This window comes from Andrographis paniculata, unplaced genomic scaffold (genome assembly GCF_009805555.1).
Source record: "Andrographis paniculata isolate CXL003 unplaced genomic scaffold, ASM980555v1 Contig59END, whole genome shotgun sequence".
Taxonomy (NCBI): Eukaryota; Viridiplantae; Streptophyta; class Magnoliopsida; order Lamiales; family Acanthaceae; genus Andrographis; species Andrographis paniculata.
In genome coordinates this window covers 6,624,481-6,644,315 of record NW_026137594.1, presented here as the reverse complement: position 1 = coordinate 6,644,315, position 19,835 = coordinate 6,624,481, and the positions used below count along the sequence as shown (strand labels likewise).

At 35.8% G+C, this 19,835-nt stretch overlaps 1 long non-coding RNA gene across 1 annotated transcript; it reads right to left on the bottom strand.

The window, feature by feature from the left end:
• Positions 1-3,866: 3,866 nt before the first annotated feature.
• LOC127258319 (uncharacterized) lies at positions 3,867-6,881 on the bottom strand. Its single transcript, XR_007840285.1, has 2 exons — positions 6,685-6,881; positions 3,867-5,873 (listed from the first exon to the last, which is right to left on the bottom strand). It is a non-coding gene; the product is annotated as an uncharacterized LOC127258319 (long non-coding RNA).
• Between the last annotated feature and the right edge of the window lie 12,954 nt (positions 6,882-19,835).

The window sequence follows — 19,835 nt, the reverse complement described above, 5'->3', positions numbered from 1 at the left end:
TCAGCAAAGGCCGTGTGCGAGTGATGGATGCAGCGAGAGCGGTGGTGAGCAAAGGAAAACAGGTGGAAGGAAAGTGGACTATAAATATAAGATCGTCGGTAGGTGATTGATAAGGGGGACCAGGTAATGCTGTGTGTGATCTGTATATTCTTAGATGACTAGAATTTTATGGATGTAATGAGCAAACGAAGATAGTGAGTAAACGGAACATATATTTATAACACGTAGTGACAGAAGAAGTGAATGTAATTGCGCAAACATAAACTGAATTTGTTGGTACTTGACCTTAAGGGATTTACAACAAGACTTCAATGATGCCCAGAATCAAAACATTATAAGCAAGAAATACTACTGTAACTAGACATTTATGTGACCCAATAGACAAGCGCCTATGCCCCATTTATTACCCTATTATATGTATCATTAGTGGTTTACCCTTATGTTACCTCTCTTTAATCAAAATCGAATTCAAAATAGCAGCTAAGCAGGTCGACAAGGCTCCTGCGTACTTAACTACATTGTACTACCTAAATTCTGTTAATTAATACGATGCGAATCTAGACTTAGATGATTGATTCTTCTCTATTCTTTCTCAGCAAAATAGAATTCTAATCCTAACATTTTGACACAATATGAAGCATGAAGGTGGATATGAAGAAATCATGATATTTCATTGACTACTAAGAAAATAGTAAAGATCTACATTACAAAAGTAGTAACAAAATTGTAAGTCAAAATAAGTAAACTATTCTCGAAAGCAATTAGGTGAGCGGCCAAAAGAGGAGAAAATCTGAACTCCTCTGGCCAATCCTATCTCGAGAACTCTCTTATAGGGTTGGAGCTTTCGGAAAGCACTAAAATCTCCAGAAAGTAAGAACTGTAAGTAATGTATCTGATTTTTTTTACAAATGGAATATGTCCCTATTTATAGATCTATGGGATCGGCAGTTGCCGAGCGGTTGAGTGGCGGTTGAAACCGCTGGGCAGTTAGGCGGTTTGCAGTAGTTAATCTGTTGAAGCAGTTGCACCGGCCATAACTCTCTGGTTGTCGCTTCACTTGCTTCAAAATGTAAGGGCACCGATATTCCTCGCTTGCTTGGATGGTTGGATGGCATCAAAGCAGCTCAAGCGGTGCTATATTCGCTGACTAGTAGTAGAATGGCTTGACCGCTGAGAGATGAACACTTAGTTAATTTTTGGAGTTGTCCAATCTTAATTCTGTAGTGGCGGATGTCTGGTTGCTAGCACTTGTGCAAGCGGTAAGAGTGTCGCTTGCCAAACAGGAGCGCCGTCCCTTGACTTTCAACACTTAACTTTTCTGGGCTAGAAACATCGCTTAAAAAGGCCAAAAACGTTAACAATCTCAACAGACAGGCTCTGGATCATTCCAAGCGATGCAAATCAATAAAGTATGCCATCAATCAGATATTGTAATGGTTCACATAAAAATTCAAGTAATAAACAACTTTGTCAAGCAAAAAATATGTTGTTATCTGGTGTTATTAAATGTTCTCACACTAGACCTTTGTTCGTCCTCGAACAAACTCAATTGCGTGAATAAATAGTTAACCCGTTCAAGGCAATCAAGTATTGCATAAGATCGGTGCCATGGCTGTGAATAAAGTGAATCTCAAATATAAGCAATTGATCCTTAAGCATTCAAATTGTCAATCTGATTTAACATGAACGGAGTCACCCAGGTAGAATTAACTTTTCTCGTTTGGTGGAGACTCTTTTTTGGATAAGGGAACCTTCAACCGAAAGGTGTGATTTTTTTTTATAAATCATTATATTTTGCGATGGGCCATAGAATTTCAAACAAACATTGTGTATGCTCGTGACCTTATTTATTTTCATCGCACCTAGGCCTTTTCAGCCCCTTTAATAATAGGTCCTCCCCGCTTCGCTTACATCACTTCTCAAACCATATTTAAGGACTTCCCTTTTCAGTGTCGCCTCATTTGAGCGAATTCGATTGTCATAAGTTTTCTTGATCTTCTGAGTATGGAAAAATTGAAACAAATGGGGCACTAAAATTTTCAAGTTATATCAGTGGGTACTTGGTTTAACTCAATATTCATATTGTTGAATAAGGTAAAGGAAAAATTACTAAGTTCAGCGCTCGCAATTTGTCTAACTCTACAGTAGAACATATCATAAGTCTAACGCAGTGGTGTATTAAAAGAATTTCAAGTAATAACATATGCTTGCAATTATGATAGGCACACAATATTGAAAAGCTTGACTTGTTAACAAAAGTCCGTCGTGTCATTGATCATAAAAAATTTATGTACATACCTTTCCATTTCTTTCAAAATTTGTACATGACAGGGGAAGGGTCCTAGTTTACTTGTCGCTTCAGCCCGCGGATCCACGTCCTGTCTGAGGATGGTTGTTGACCAACTTCCGCACCAGTTCCTCTAGTCGTTGTTGGCTCCTCATTGAGTCAAGCTGTTATTTTTTTTATATCGCATTCTGCTGGGTGACAGCTGTGAGAGCCTTTAGTATATCGCTTTTTATGATCTCGAGTAATTGTAGTTTGGCACTCCAACCTTCCAACACGCGACTCTAGTGCGACAGTCATAGAGCTTTCAACAGCCAAGTGGTCAGCCAGATTTTTGACATGATTGTCGATTAGTGATTGCAACAGGACATATTGGCTAAGCAGCACCACATTGAGGTCATCCATTCGTCTTCAAAGGGGTAGAGGTGTTTGCCTCAGCGGGCGTTGATGACTGTCGCTCGGACGTGGAACTAATGTCCACCAGCTTTAGTTCTTCCTTCATGGAATCAGGTGCTGGCTCAGGGATGACTTCTTTTAAAAACACTAAGGATGTGTTCGTTTGGGAGAAATCCCCAAAATTTTACTATTCATCAATTTTTTTCCCTCTAAAAACATCAAATCAAACACCTATTTTTTATTTTTTTATATTATACTAAAAATTAATTTTATATTCAAAACATCACATCAACACCTATTTATATCACATCATACAACTATTGCATTTCAAATTTCTTACCATTCAAATCCCAACTCAAAATTCAATCCCCTAAAAAAAACACACCTTAACTGTCTCGCTGCCTCATACTCCCGTTCTGCTGCTTTCTTCGCTTCAAAGTGTTTTCTAAAGCACATATGGAGTTGTATCATTTTCCTCTTTTTATTTCGCTCGTGCTGCTACTTTTATTTTAAATTTTGCATTTTTGTGAGCAGCCGAGCTTGTCGCTCCTTGAATTGCCTTTCTTCTTTATCCTCCTCCTCATCGATAATGGCTTTTTCCGATTTAGCTGAGGAAGGAGTCGGAGCCTTTTTTGGTGTCGTTCTCTCTGTTGGTGTCTAGTGCCTGTATGGCAAGGGTTCTTCTTCAGCTGCCCCCAGAGTTGTTGGCTCTGTCGCTTTAGGAGACACCTACAAAATAGGCAGCGACATTATTACTGCCTCGACCCTGTCGGTTTCATCGGTAGATTCAACGGTTGTGGCAGCGGGGACCTCGACGGCTTGGTCTTTGAATGACTCCATAGTTATATCGATGTCACCGATGGTTTCTTCTGTGATTACAGTCTCCTGCTCCTCCTCAGTTCCAGCAGTAGTTGGCTTACCCACCTCCGACTGGTTGACAAGAGTAGGTTCATCGCTAGTTGGACTAACTTTGTGGAGTGGCGTCGCTTCGTGCGGTGGGCTTACTAGCAAGGTTCGCTCTGGCTGTGCAGTGGACTCTCGAATGGTGATCCTCTTTCTCAAACGAGAGAGCGACTCTTTCTCTTTCTCTTACACCGCTTTGCCCTTTCCTTTCTCCTTCTTTGTCAGCTTCCGAGAGGGGCTTTTGGATTTCTTTGTTGCCATCTTCACTCTTGGTTTTTTCAAGCTGGCTCCGGGGGGGGGGGTTTCATTTTCTCTTGGTCTTCTTCTTACCAGCGGCCTCCTCTGGGCCTTTTCCTTCCTCATCACTTTGGGCCTCCTCCTCGCCGAATTGTTTTCTTCGATCCTTAGCCTCCTGAGTAAAGAGAGAAGCGATCTCGTCTTCATCATTTGCATCAGCTTCCTTGGAGATTGCATTCTCGGAATCGAGTTCAGCGGCTGCTCTTTCCGGTTCAGCCCCAAATGCTAACTCCTCTGCTTCTTCACCCTCCACCGGCAAGCAGACAATCTCCTCCCCAACAACTTTCATTCTTTTCCTTGGTGGGGGGAGGAGCCTTCGCTTTCTTCTTCCTCTTTTTTTCTTTGGGGATTAGGCTAAACCCCTTCGACTCGAGCCATTTTTTGTGAAACCTTGTTGTCAACAACGGTTTCATTTTTAGCTCAGGGGCTGGATTGGGCAGATCGACTCCCCAAGGTTTGCATAGCTCTGTAATCAGGGTACCGTGACCCAGTGTTCTATCAATCTTCTTTGGTGCCCGGATGTCTATGCAGATTATGGCGCACCCATGTCGATATTAGCCTTTTTCTCTAAAATGGAGTGCAACGCTAACAAGTATTCGGGCTTAATGTCGGTTGTGTGAGAGATTATCATGACCCTGCTCAGTGACCATTTCTCCCATTTCTTCTTTTCGTCGCCCACCGACCCGAATTTCAGATTTCGCTTTTCATACTCTGGGTAGCGAAAAACATCTTGTATAATGACTGCATCTCCAGCAAACAACAGTGCTCTGCTGCGTTCAGTTTACCCTTCATCTTCTGGGATTAGTAGCAAAAGGGTCATCCCAGGACTCGGTTGATTCACCTCAACGAGCAACCACCCATTTGCCTTGAATGTAGATGTTATTGGGGCTCTCGGCTTGGCTCATGTTCGCTTAGAATTCCTTCACCAGCAATACATCTACTGGATCATTGGGATATTTAATCAACCAAGTTAGGTCCCGCTCTTTTATCCATTCAGCAAACCGGCCCGAAATTCTCTCTGCAGTGAATCCTCTCTAAGAGGATCCCCATCGCTTTCGTCACTTTATAGGCCGTTGCTGCCTCCACGTTCACAAAGTGAACTGAGTCATATTGCTTGGCTTCAAGCACAAATTTTGTAGCTTCAGTAGCATCCTTCCTTGATATCTTCTCGGAGCGGAAGACCTTCATCTTTTCTCCTACCGCTTGACAACCAAATTCCCTGTCAAGCTTTGTCCTGCTGAAATCCTTCAGCTCGTAGTCCAGCCACCAGTCGCTCACCGGATACTTCTGGTCAGTCTCGTCTATATACTCAAATTTCAGATAATCCTTTAGGAGCATTGGGATGAATTTTCTGAATTCTATGGATTTCAGCCTCCTCAGTTCGCTTAGCTCTCAACGAATTCCACACCTGAGCTTGCTACCACGACCTGTCTTTCGTCAGTTGAGAGTATTCTCTTAATCCTCCTCAAAATCTTCTTTTCAACCTTCACCATTTCTTCCTTCACACTTTGCTTACTCTTGTTTGAATATATTGTGATGGTTTACAAACAGCCTAGGGTTTTTCAGTACTTTCTTACGAACAAAGCACATACAGAATAATCTCAAACCTGCTATATCAGTTCAACGAATGGATAAAAAATTAATGAAACAGGTAGAAATATTCTAAATCTCGCTGATTTGAACCCTATTTCCTTCTCCTACAATGCAACAAAACACTTGAATGGGGATTTTATTGTGAAAAAGGGAGAAAATAATGAATATTGAAAAATTCATGTAAAAATGGAGGGTGGGTGAGTGCAGCCCAAACTAAATAGAAAGAAGCTAAATATTCTATCAATAAGCAACCAAACTTCCCTGATTGTGTGGGTGGGTGCAGCCCAAACTTTTTGAAATTTTTGGTGGTTATTTTGGTGGTGCCGATTAAACTTCCCGCAACTTCTCACACTTGAATTATTGTTCGCCCTTGAACAACCTTGGTTATGCTCGGGAGGGGCTGCAATCAAACCAAACAATATTTCAGAATAGCAATATTCATCATAGATATAATCAATCAAAACATGATGCTATGAAACTCCTTTGTCGACATTATGGAAACATCCTTATGGCTTAAAAAGTTTCAGAACATTCCTCTCCTCACACTTATTGTAAAATAACTGCTGAATCATCATGGAGAAAATCTGAAAATTTCAAATTATGTGCAGAATGTTATCGAATATTCCTACATAGAAAAACACAAGTTATTTGCTGCAACATGTCCATATCTAAAGTGTAGATTCGAAGCAACATTACTTCCCTTGAATTCGGCAATTGGAAGTGCACAATAAGATTTAAATGAGAAATCCTTGAATTAAAATATTTTTTCTTTCATAACAACATTTCTAGCCTCAATTATCGATTCTCAAAATCAAATAAATCCAAAACAGCCTGCAATCAGCCCTTGGAGGCTGTTCGTGCCTTGTCTAAATTTTCGATTAATCCTAAAATCATCATAAGAAATAAGCTCACAACTCATCTTACTCAAATCTCCTAGACACAATCCGCAATTCACCAATCATATGCCAACTATGTACACAAATTCGACAACTAATTCCAATCTAAACTAAATCCAAATTTCAGCATAATTTTAATCCTAATAAACATGAGCATGAGGACATAATCTAATTAAGGAACTAAAGGTACAATTGAATTCTAAAACAGCCTTACAAATTTTTAGAGTATTAGTATTATGTTCGAAATTAAGAAATTCGATGAAAATAGGCCAGAGAATGTGAAATTGAGTAATATAACCTATCTTTGATGCTTACCATCTATAGACAAGATGAATGATGGTGGAAAGCGGTTAGAATTGGTGGAGGTGGTGCTATCGATTTCATCGAACATCGGTTGGAGAATTTAGAGTGAAGGAGGAATTGGGGGAATTTACTGTGAAAGGATTAGGGCTGGACGAAATTGAAAGGAAATCGGGTGTGAAATTTGGATTAGAAAAATTTTAGGGAGGAAATAATTTAGTGAATGATGGTAGAATGAGAGAAGGAAAATGGAGAAGAAAAGAGGAATATATATATATATATTGATTTCCTTACTAGGAACTTATTCATGGAACAACGAATTGAATTTTGAGAATTCGAGAACTTTCTTTTACAAATGAATTTTTTTTGCCTAAATAGAGAAGGATAAATACACTGTCACTTCACTTGGGTAGGCTGATTTGAATGAATTTTGTTTGCCTAAATAGAGAAGAATAAATACACTGTCACTTCGCTTGGGTAGGCTGGTTTGCACCGCTTGACTTACAGCCGCTTCGCTGCACTTTCTAAAGATGAATGGTGAGCGGGTCACCGCTTGCCAGCTATTCACCCTCATTTTACAAGGACATACGCGGACTTGAACTTTAACTTTTACTATAAACGAACCGGTCGGTCCAAGTCCTGAATGAACAATAAAAATTATAACTATTATTATTTTATTATTATTATTTATATATATTATACTTTTTTATTATAAATAAAAAGGCAAAGAAAGAGATGAGCGGCTTAGGCAAAATTATTGTTTCTTATAGATATATTATTATTATTATTATTATTATTATTATTAGTAATAGAGATTATTATGTATTTACTATTTTATTGTTTATTATTATGTGATCATTATTATGATTATTTATATATATATATATATAAGAGAAAGAAAAATAGAACAGAGCAGCGGCAGAGGCAAAACGGTGCTGCAAGCCAAGGTTTTTATTTATATTTTTATTTTTTATTTTTTATTTTTAATTAGCCACAATGAATAATGTGCACTAATTGATTTATGTGTGTTAATTTATTTTAGTTTAAACTATTCATATTAATTTTAATTTATGTGTTTAATTTATATTGATTAATTTATTTTGTGTAATTTATGTCGAGTAAATTATTTTATATTATTATATTTATAATATTTAATTTATCTATTAACCGTAAAATATATTATTTTCTTGAGTCAATCGATTTTCATTGTACTTAATTTGATTTTGAGATCGAATCTATTTAATAATTGAAATTATTTTGAGTATAAATATAAATTAGGATTTTGATAAAGTAGGTTGATATCCCATTCGTTTCATTTGTCCACACTTAGTCTAATTTATAGAACTTTCGTCTATTTAGCTTCTCTTGTTTAGCGAAGAGGATGAATTAAGTTTACTTAAAAATGAGATTAACGAACAAATAGTGTGAGGAGGATGTCCATTATCTTTATATGCGACTTGACTTGGCACAAAAAAATCGACGCAAAAAATTCAAATTTAATTTATTATCCGTAGCAATGTCTACTGGGCCGCCTTTCTTTTTATATTATTGTACCATATAATTTATTACGGCAGTATATTTCAAACTTTGAGTCGTCGCATCATCTTTAGAAGCTACTCCGAATACTCAAGTTTGAAAATATTTCGGGAGACATAAGTTAGAATCTTTTTAGATGAGCAATAATGCATAAATGGCTTAAGGATCTGAACTTTAGCTAAGATTAGTTTACACACCACCATTGATATTGCCGAAAATATTGAGTCCTTGTTTGGAAAGTACTTGGATTAATATCACTAATTTAATTTATTCAGGGATGAACAAAAGTTAAGTGTGAAGAGTTTGATAACTCTTGATTATGTCATATCTTATAGCTTATTTTTACTTATTTAATTATTTATTTATGTCGAGTTTTGATATAATTTATGTTAATTTATTCCAATAATTTTATTTATTTTATCTGGTATGTAAAATATTAATTTATTATTTTTTAGGTGTAATTTATAATTATTTTAGTGTATAAATTAAATTAATTGATATGTTCTTTGAATTATGTTTTTAGGCATTATTTATGTGCTATTTAAGTATTTAATTTTGGCTAAATTAAAATTTTTTAGTAAGTATATCTATTTAAATAAATATTTATAAGATGTTTATTATTTATGCAGATGAAATAATCTTTGAAAACCGGTAAGAGTGTCCAAAATTGGCCTTAAAAAATGAAAAATTGCTTCAGGAACGAAAAACAGCCGTCAACACAAAAGTCAACAAAAGCCAACGGTCAACAGTCAACGCAAGCGGCGGCTGTGCGGAAATCCATGCATGGAAGTGAGCAGCGCAGAATTCCAGCATCGGCTGCTTTAATCTCTGCAAGCACGGGAAATAAGCGGCGGATGCACGGAAACTGGGAGCGGAGTAGAAATCTCTGCATGGAGGTGAATGAAACGACGGCTGTGCGGAAAACAAGCTGCGATTGCACGAAATTTGTGAGCGAAACAGAAATTTATGCATGAAATTTAACGAAGTGGTGCGGCTATCCGTAATTCTAGCGGCGGCTGCACGGACTTCAACGAGCATTAACAGGCAGCCGCCACATTTATCATCACCGAAAGCAAGCGAGACCGGAAATCAGCGAAGCGGCCGCATTTACTGTTCTACCAATCGTTACTCTGCACAGAATTTCGCTGCATTTACTACTCTGCACCTCAGCTCTTGCATACTCCTGCTTTCTCCCAACTGCCCTTATTATCATGCATTATTTCTTAGCCAATTTTTGGCTATTTTGTGTATATATATATTTTTTAATTATTCTAGAATTTTTTAGAAAATATATAGTTTTTAGTAAATTATAAGTAGCTATTTTTAGAGGTAGTTATTTATAGATGGTTGTAACTGCCAAGCTTCTAGAAGCTTCCTTCCCCTATATTTATCCCCTCTCATTGTATATTATACTTAACCATACACTATCCATCATTTCATACACTTTAATTTCTTTATTTCTTCTCCTCCATATTTTTATCTAGTTTCATAATATGAAATTTTTAGTTTTGTGTCGCGAGCAAACTGATTTTCTCCTCATTTTTTTTTTAAATTCCAGCATATTATTTTAGCTAATAATATTTCTATCATACTTCTCAATCTCATCTTCACCCAACATTTTCATGTTCTATTTGAATTGTTCAAGCTAGATTTTGACAAGGTTACGGAAGGGCGATAGAAGGGTTAACTGTCCATGTCTATGATCACGTCATATTTATTAACAGAGAGTAGGCGGTTCGTAGCAACTAAGTACGTGGGAGCCTTGTTGAACTGCTTAGTTGTCATTCTGAATTAAATTTTGATTAACTAAGGGTGAAGCCACTAATGAAACAAATTTCCAGAATAATTGATTAGACATAGCCACTTGTCCATCGGGTCTTAGAAATGTCTAATGACAATAGTTTTTCTTGTTTATAATGTTCTGAATCTGGGTGTAATTGAAGCCTTGTTGTAAATCCCTTAAGGTCAACTACCTGCGAGTCAAGAATTTAGTTTAAATGAATAAGTATGACCAAAATTTGATCGAAAAATTTTGGAGAGTTTTTAAAATATCTTTTAAGATACAAAAAAAAAAGATATATGTATAAAATGAAAATAGTGTCGTGCGTGTTCGTATAGTAACTCCAAAATTCATCGTCAAAAATAAAAAAATCTCTTTATCCGGTGAGTGTCCGGGTCGAATTCAGGGAATATGCAAATATCCTATATTTAATTAGAAAAAGTGCAATGAGTTAATGTAATCGAAGAAACTGAAAAGATTAATTGCAAAAATTAAATCTAATTAAAAAGCGATAAAATATACGTATCTCGAAAAGGATGAAGCGAGGCGTTTGTGTCTGACTTTTGCGTTCCTTAATGACTAGATTTCCATGGATGAAATGAGCGGGATGACGATGGCGTGATAGCGAAAAATATATGTATAATTGCGGGGCGGCTCGGACGAATGAACGTGATCACATTTGCTAGCTTAAGTTGATTATCGACTCGGTTGGTACTCGACCTTAGGGGATTTACAACGAGGCTTCAGCGACACCCGGCGAAGAACATTATAAGCAAGAAACTCTACTATCACTAGAGATTTCTGTGACCCAATACACCACCGCCTATGCCCCATGAATTATTCTTCCAACCGTTCCGCTAGTGGCTCTACCCCTCTGATACCTCTCTTTAATCGGAATCGAATTCAGAACAGCAACTAAGCAGGTCGACAAGGCTCCCACGTACTTAGCTATGTTGAACTACCCAGAATCTACTTTTGGCACGAAACAGGGCTGAAATAGTCGATTCTTCTATCGCCCTTCCGCAACCTTTTCGAAATCCAACTTGAACAATTCAAATCGAACATGGAATTTTTGGGTGAAGGTGAGGTGGAGAAATATGATAGGAATTTTACTAGCTAAAATAATATGCATGAATTAAAAGAAAAAGGGGAGAAAATCGGTTTGCTCGCGCCACAAAACCGAAATCTCGTATTATTAAACTAGATAAAAATATGGGAGAAAAGAAATGGAGAAAAATGAAGTGTATGGAATGCATATTATTGTGTATATATGGTGTATCATATATATGTATAGTAGAATTAGTGGGGATATTTATAGGGAAAAAGATTCTAGAAGCTTCGCGGTTACAACTGCCCATAAATAACTACTTCTAAAAATAACTACTAACTACATCTAAAAATAACCATAAATAACTACCTATAAAAATAGCTACTAGTATAACTACTAATAACTACCTATTTTCTAGAAGGTTCTAGAATAAAAATTAAACAAAAATAGCCAAAGATTGACTAAAAAGTAGTGCAGGAATTTAATATAGGTGCTGGGAGAGTGCAGAAAAAAATGCAAGGCTTGAATAAATGCAGGAGCTGGGGGTGCAGAGCAGTAAATACAGGCAATGATTGCAGCAAAAATTAATGCAGCCGCCGCTCATGGAATCCGCGCCAGCCGACGCTCAAATTCCGCACCAGCCGCCGCTTCGCTCACTTCCACGCATGGCCTTCCGCTCCGCTCACATTTCTGTGCCAGCCGCCATCGTTTCGCTCACTTCAACGCCAAAGTCTTCGTGCAGCCGTCCCCTGTTTCCGTGCAGCCGTCGTCGCCTCGCTCACTTCAACGCCAAAGTTTCCGTGCATCCGTCATCGCTTCGCTCACTTCAACGCCAAAGTTTCTGTGCAGCCGTCGCTTGTTTCCGTGCTCATAAATACAGCCGTCGCTCGCCTTCCGCGCTCATAAATACAGCCGCCGCTCGCCTTCCGCGCTCGCTTGCCTTCCGCGCTTGCGCACTCGTATGCCGCCGCTTGCCTTCCGCGCTCATAAATACAGCCGCCGCTCGCCTTCTGCGCTTGCGCACTTTCGTGCAGCCGTCGCTTGTCTTCCGCGCTCGGTTGACTTTGACTTACACGCGTTGACTTTCTGGTGTTGACCGTTGACTTTCGTTGACTTTCACGCCGGTGACTTTTTTTCGCTTCTGAAGCCATTTTTTTCACTTTTTAAGGCTAGTTTTGGACTCCCATATCAGTTTTCAAGCATTATTTCACCTATATAAATAACGGACATTTTCTAAATATTTATTGAAGTAAATAATACTTATTAAATAAAATTAATTTAGTTAAAATTAAATATTTAAATAGCACATAAATAATGCCAAAAAATATAATTCAAGAAACACATCAATTAATTTAATTTATACACCAAAATAATTATAAATTACACTTAAAAACTAATAATTTAATATTATACAAACAAGATGAAATAAATACAATTATTAGAATAAATTAACATAAATAATATGAAAATTCGACATAAACAAATAATTAAATAAATAAATATAAGCTATAAAATATGGCAAAATTAAGAGTTATCAAACTCCTCACACTTAACCTTTATTCGTCCTCGAATAAATTCAATTAATGAAATTAAGCCAAGTATTTTCTAACTAAGGACTCAATATTGTCGGCAATATCAACGGTGGTGTGTAAACGTGTAATACCCCGTAAAAATACTCGCCGGAAGTTTTCCGGAACTTGCGGACTTCGACGCCGGAGTAGGACAATATTATTTTAGGCCTAATTTATTTTGAGCTTTTGGTGTAAGAAATTAAGGAATTGGCTGTAAATTAGGAATAAAATTGAGTTTAGGGTAAAATAAATAATAAATTAGATTTAGTTTATCAGTATCTCTTAATTTAGGTATCTTTATCTATAATTAGTTAAGATATATCATATTTAAGTGTAGATTTGATAAGATATAGCGTATCTATATTTTGTTAAGATATAGCATATCTAGGTTAGAGTGTCTTTATATATAAAAGATGAGTCCAAGTATTTTATATTAATAAAGTATAAAATAAAATAAAAAGAAAATAACAGAGGCAGCACAGCAGCCAGGAGCCGCCAGTCCCCTCCCCTCTTCTTCCTTAGAATTCTTCTTCACCAAAACTCTTCTTTTTGGTCTATTTTCTTAAGGTAAGTGGGATTAATTTTAGATAGATTGATATGTTCTAATCCCTAGACCCTTCTATTGATATCTTTTTCAATATTCTTGTCAAATGGGTTTGCTCCAAAAGTGTTAGGTTTTGCCTATTTTTTCTATAAAGTTGATTATAATGTTTATGTGAAGATTATTATTGGATTCTAAATTGAAAATCGTGGAATTTATGGGATGGGTTTGAAACCCTAGTTTTGCCCTAACCTAGTTATGATTTTTGGAAAAAGATTTATGATTATATTTAAATATTATGATTTTTGGGATTAGACCATGCCTATTGTGATTGAAATATTTTTCGAATGTTTATTTGGCGAAATAAAGTGTGATTATAGCGAACTTGTTGGGTCTAATATCCTACTTTTGATTGATTAAATGTTGACAATTGAAATATTTTGAGTTTAAAACACTCTTTTTGAAATTTTCCTAAGAGCATGTTGAGTATTTGGTCAAATTGGTAATTGAAACTACCCGTCGAGTCCGATCAACTCGTCGATTGTTTGGATGATAAGGCATAGCCTTCCACCTCTGTGGCTTGCAAACACGTGAGGGTATACCGGTATTTTAGGATAACTAGCTAACCTTGAACTAGATCCCGAATGGGCTAGATCGAGGGATCGAGATGGCGGGTTCCCTTTTTGGGTGATTCCGAGGTGCCCGTCATTCACGATGAAAAGGTCTTTAGACCGTCATCTGTGATGGAGGGATGGATTGCGTACAATCCCCTCTTGGTATGTTATATTGGAGACCAGAGGGTTGTGGGCCGTATGGCGCCCCTCGCAAACTAATAATAAATTGATTTACGTGTACTTTGGATTTCGAACCCTTATGTACACATTGTGGAGTTTCCTTTGAGGGTTATGACCCTATGTTTGTTATATGAAATTATGTGACGTGTCATACGAAGTAATAAGGTTGGAAAACCGGGTCGAGCCGGCCCTGATTAAGGCGTAGTGGAGTTTTCTTCGTGATGTGCTCATCACTATTATTTGAGAATGAAAAGGAGATATAAGAGAGGCGCTAAAAAACTCGTGTGTGTGAGTTATCCTTATGTGATATGTGTCGTCTTATTCAAGTTATCTTCTTTAAATGATTTTGTGGCATTATATCGTATTAATTTATCTTCGATTAATTGCGCTTACTCAACCGTTGTGTTGACCCTCTTCTTACGATCCTTTTTGTAGGTGATCATGTTTCTGTTATACCTGAATGATGCATCCACGTCATATGATCCATCGGGGGGAACTATAACTACTTTATCTTCTAAAATATTTTTGAATCCATTATTAATGTTTAAGAACTATTTCCAACTTATGCTTTTGACTCGAACTTTATTTATTCAAATGATAAGCCAGTGCGCTTTAATTCTAAATCTTTAAATAGTTGTTTTGTAATGGTTATTTTAGCCTTAGCGCCACAACGTAGGGCTAGTTGGTTGATGAATGAGCCTTACGGTGTGGTGTGGCGGTGACACTCCGGTTTGAGCCGACCGGGGTGTTACAAAACGAATCTTAGCTAAGTTCGGGTCCTTAAGCCATTTACGCGATATTGCTCATCTGCAAAGATTCGAAATTATGTCTCCCGAAATATTTTCAAACTTAAGTGTTCGGAGTAGCTTCTAAAAATGATGCGACGACTCAAAGCTTAAAATAAACCGCCATAATAAATCATAAATTAAGAAACAAGGCGGCCCGGTAGAAATTGCTATCGATAATAAATTAATTTTGACATTTTTTTTGCCAAGTCAAGTCGCATATAAAGATAATTGGCATCCTCCTCACAGTATTCGTTCGTCAATCCCATTTTTAAGGAAAGTAAATTCATCCTCTCCACTAACAAGCGCAGCTAAATAGACGAAAGTTCTAAAAATTAGACTAAGTATGGAATAAAGGAAACGAATGAGATATCAACCAACTTTATCAAAATCACGATTTATACTCATACTCAAAAAAAATTTTAATTATTGAATATATTCAATTTCAAACTCAAATTAAGCACAATGAAAATCGATTGACTTGAGAAAATCAAATATTTCACAGCTATTTTTATTTTAAAGAAATAAATTAAATATTATAAATAAAATAATTTAATTCACATAAATTACACAAGAATAAATTACACAAAATAAATTAATCGACATAAATTAAAGAACATAAATTAAAAATCAATAATTTAAGCCAAAATAAATTAATTCCACATAAATTAATTAGCCCACAATACAACACTTATCCTAAGCTAATCAATCAAACAAAGGCCTGGTTACAATAAATAAATAAATAAGCCAACATCTTCACCACACTAGATTAAACTAATGGCTCTAACAAAAATTAGATTAAGAAAGAAGGAAACAACAAATTAAGGGATCGGATTATATTACAACAATTCACAGCACAACTAATCTAACTAAACTAAACTAACTATTGACTTAACACTAGTCCTATGCTAATACTAAGCGATCTTCTAAACTAAAAAAAAATGCTGACAAGCAAAAGCGCAAAGTAGATATACCGCAGAAATTTAATTTGAAGATGATTTACTAAAACTTGCTACAAATTAAGACTATACTCATATAATCTAATTAAATAAGTAGTTGTTTATCTAGACTAAACTAATAACAAAGACTAACTAGATTAACCAACAATTCAATTTAAACGAGCAGTTTCAAAAAATGATAGCAGCCCAGAACTTATTCGACTAAGACCACTAACCTGAAAACTAGTAGCAGTAAATCCTATGACATTTAACTCCACATTATGCTACCAAGATTTCGATCAACTAGAGATACACTACACTAGCCTAATCCAAGCATACATCAGCTTCTAAATCTATATCAAAAGCTGGTCTAAACTAAAACTACTCAGATTAAGTAATCTAAACTAACAACAACTAAACATTTATCTCATATGCAATTAATGAATAAACCCGACTAGGACAACTAATTAGAAGAAAGCTAAAATATGTTACCACTACTCCCAAACTAATCTGAAAATTAACCTACACTACCAAAAAAATGGCCATTTGTAGCGAAATCTTATTCGCTACAATGTTTTCGTTACAAAAGCTATTTTTTGTTCCGAATTTTTCCGTAACAAATAATTTTTTCGGTTTGGTCAACTTTTTTTCTTTTGTTACGATATTTTTTCGTTACATCTACAATAATTTTAATTTTAAATTTCAAACTAAATATAATATTTATATATTAATACATACAAATTAAAATTAAAATTAAAATAATTATTTATTTAAATTTAAAATTATAATATTCAATTAAACATTAAAATTAAAATTAAAATTTCAACCAAATTAAAACATAATTCCCTAATGCGGCGCCTCCCACCCCGACATCTTTGTTCCTTCTTCCTTCTTTTTTTTTGTCTTCTTCGATCTTCTTTGTCTTCTTCGATCTTCGTCTTCGTTGTTCTTCTTCTTTATCTTCTCCTTCTTTGTTCTTTTCTCTTCTTTCTTCTTCTTTTTCTTTTTCTCCTTCTCGTACGTCTTCCTCCACCTTCCACGTTGTCCTCCGTTCTGCACCCCTGGACCGCGCGCTGCCTCTACCTTCCTCAGCCGTCGACCGTGCTCCGCTGCTCCCTTCCTTGGCCAGTGAACAGCGAACCGTCGCTGCCCGCCGACGCACTCAAATGCCAAATCTAGTTCTTCCCGTAAGTTTGGATTTGCTTATTTTTATTTATTTTTATATTTGTTTTGACTAGTTAGGCTTTTTTTTGCCAAATATTGTCCATATTTATAGATTTATGGAGGTTAATGGGATTTACACTTCTCTTTAAGCATTTTTAGGACTCAATTTAGGGCAAATTTTAAAACATATGTGGTTTGCTAACTGTTTTCTACAATGCGTGTTCTTTTTGTTTGGAACCCTAACTTTAATATGCTCTAGAATATGAAGAATTAGGATTGGAGAATCAGGTTGAAGCCAGACAGGTGTATGCTGTGGATGCCAGCAATATTGCAGTTCAGGTGATTTTATTAATTTTCTTAATTGAGTCTGTATAGGTGGCAATGTTTTGGTTGGAGACGTAGTCATTTGATGAAAGTATTTGACTTATTTTAGAGAAGTTTTCTCATCTATTTAGCTTCAATAATTTATACAATATTTAGTTTGCATTCTGTGATCAACCAACCACACTTATGGTAGACAAAAAATTATCTAATGCTTTACAGTTGGTCAAACTATTGATGCTCATTTATCAAAGATTTCTCCTATTTTCTTAATGAATTGTCTCCTTGACATTGCCATGAAAATAAGAAATATATGCACAATGATTTGATGCTATTCCATATATAAATTTTGGAAGGATGCCAATATGAAATCTGATACTTTTGACTGCATCTAATGGTTGCTGAAATTTTTAGACTCGCGTACAAGGAATTTTGGAACGATAATATATCAGTCAGTCTACTTCTGCAATACAGACCAGAAGAATGAAACGAAAGCTGTGTTTTATTTTGAAACAGTTAGCAAACCAAATTTGGGCATAATTTTTAAAACATACACTCTTTGAAATTTTTTTGAATAATACTATGAAAAATTGGGTAGAATGTTTAAAACAGAAACTTTGGGCCAATTGAGGGACATATTATTGGCTTCTTGATTAATGTTCACAAAAAATGTATTCCACATACATAGTTGTTTGTATATTTTCCATTGCTAGGTATTGCTTTTTTCGTGTGAATTTTTTGAAACACAAACACATACAAAAATTAGCTCTCACATTCTTTCTTGCTCTCCATCTCCAAGAATCAACCGAACAAGATAGACATAAAAGATTATAAATTTAGCTTTACTAGTTTTGATATCAATCGCTTGGGTTTTACAAAGGTATTTCCTTTTCCATACGAACCGGATCATGTAAATATGTAGAAAGCTGTTGTCTATTCCTCAATATTTTGCTGAAGAAATAGGTTGGTTGAACTAAATACCCCTTGCATAATCATATTTGATTAATATATGTGTAACGGTGGATTTTATTGATTGCATATCCTGATGGTGTTGGTAGTCTTGCACTTGTCTTGTTTCCTGCAGATCATTATGAAAGTTGTGGAGTGCTCTGCACCAGGAGCTATTGTCCTCCAATGTTGAGCAGATTCACCCTCTGAGGACTGATTAAGATACTTTAACCTTTCCATTGATTGTGTTATGCTTGTAATTTATATAGTGTTTTTTTGTCTTCATGTAATATATTATGGATTAATTGATGATTGAATGAACTTGTCACCAGTAACATTTCAAAGTACCGTAATTTATGTTGAATTGGATATATTATTGCAGGGCATGCTGTTTATATCAATTTTGTCAAGCAACTCAATTTGCCTTTGTTGGTTTGTTTTTTGTGTATAACACCCTGTTTAGTGCTTCTATGTGTACATCTTTTCTTTGACTAGCAAAGTAGCAATGATATTAATATAGGTAACTGGAGGTGGCGGATACACTAAAGGAAACATCGCTAAGTGTTGGACTGTGGAGACGAGAGTCCTTTCGGATGCAGAGCTCTCTAATGGTATGGTTTTCTGATATGAGTGGCCCACTAAAATTTTTGTTAGACTTGCAGAATTGAGTCCACTTGGTGAATTATGTCTGCTTGTAGTATAACATTTGTGCTATAATGTGCTTAATGATATTTATTTTTGGTAAATCTGGTGATTCCTTTTTGCAGAGATCCCAAAAAATGATTGCATCAAATATTTTGCTCGAGATTTCTCTTTGAAATGTCCTAGCGGACTTATGGTACGTGAATTGGCATACTAATAGGTATCACAATCCAGTTTACACTGGTATTAAATTTTATTTGGGAGGTGCACGGTAATTGATGGTGTATATAGTTCTTGGTAAAAATTTGTTGTGATCATTAGATATAATAGATCTACACCACCATAAACAAGCATGTCATGGGGCGATGCAACGTTGCATGTAATTCTATGATGATAACTTTTGTTTGTGGATTGATACTGACTAAGTCTACGTAGGTTGAACTTGCATATGTTGCTTCCTTTTGTGTGTTTATTGCTATGTTTTGCCTTTGGATTGTATATGTTGGTTGTATTGCGAACTAGTTATGTTCCTAAACAGTGCGTACTTGGTGCTACTAATGGCTGTATTGCGAACTAGTTATGTTTTTCGGTTCCGATACTATTCTTTTTGTTATTACTAAAAAAAATAAGGATACTCTTTTTGTTGCGAAATTATGTTCGTTACAAATACCGGTACAAAAAATTATGAATGTCGTTTATAATATTTTTCTGACAATCAGTTTATTGTAACAAAAATTATACCGTAACAAAAGCCATTACAAATGCACGAACATTTATTGTAACGATTCTTTTATTACGAGAAACATCCGCTACAAATAAATCAAAAAATATTGTTAGCGTTACAAAAACCGTTACAAAAAGATTTCTCACGCGCGTTGACTGTCCACTTTTTGTTACGGAAAATGTCGGTACATAGACTTTTTGTAACTCGAGTATATGCACCAGCCAAAATCAGGTACAAAATCGTTACAAATAGCTGTTTATAACGAAAAATGGCCATTTGTAGCGGTTTTAAAGCCACTACAAATAGCCATTTTTTTGTAGTGCTAATACAACTATATTACAACTACTAATTTACATATTCTCGTATCTAACAAG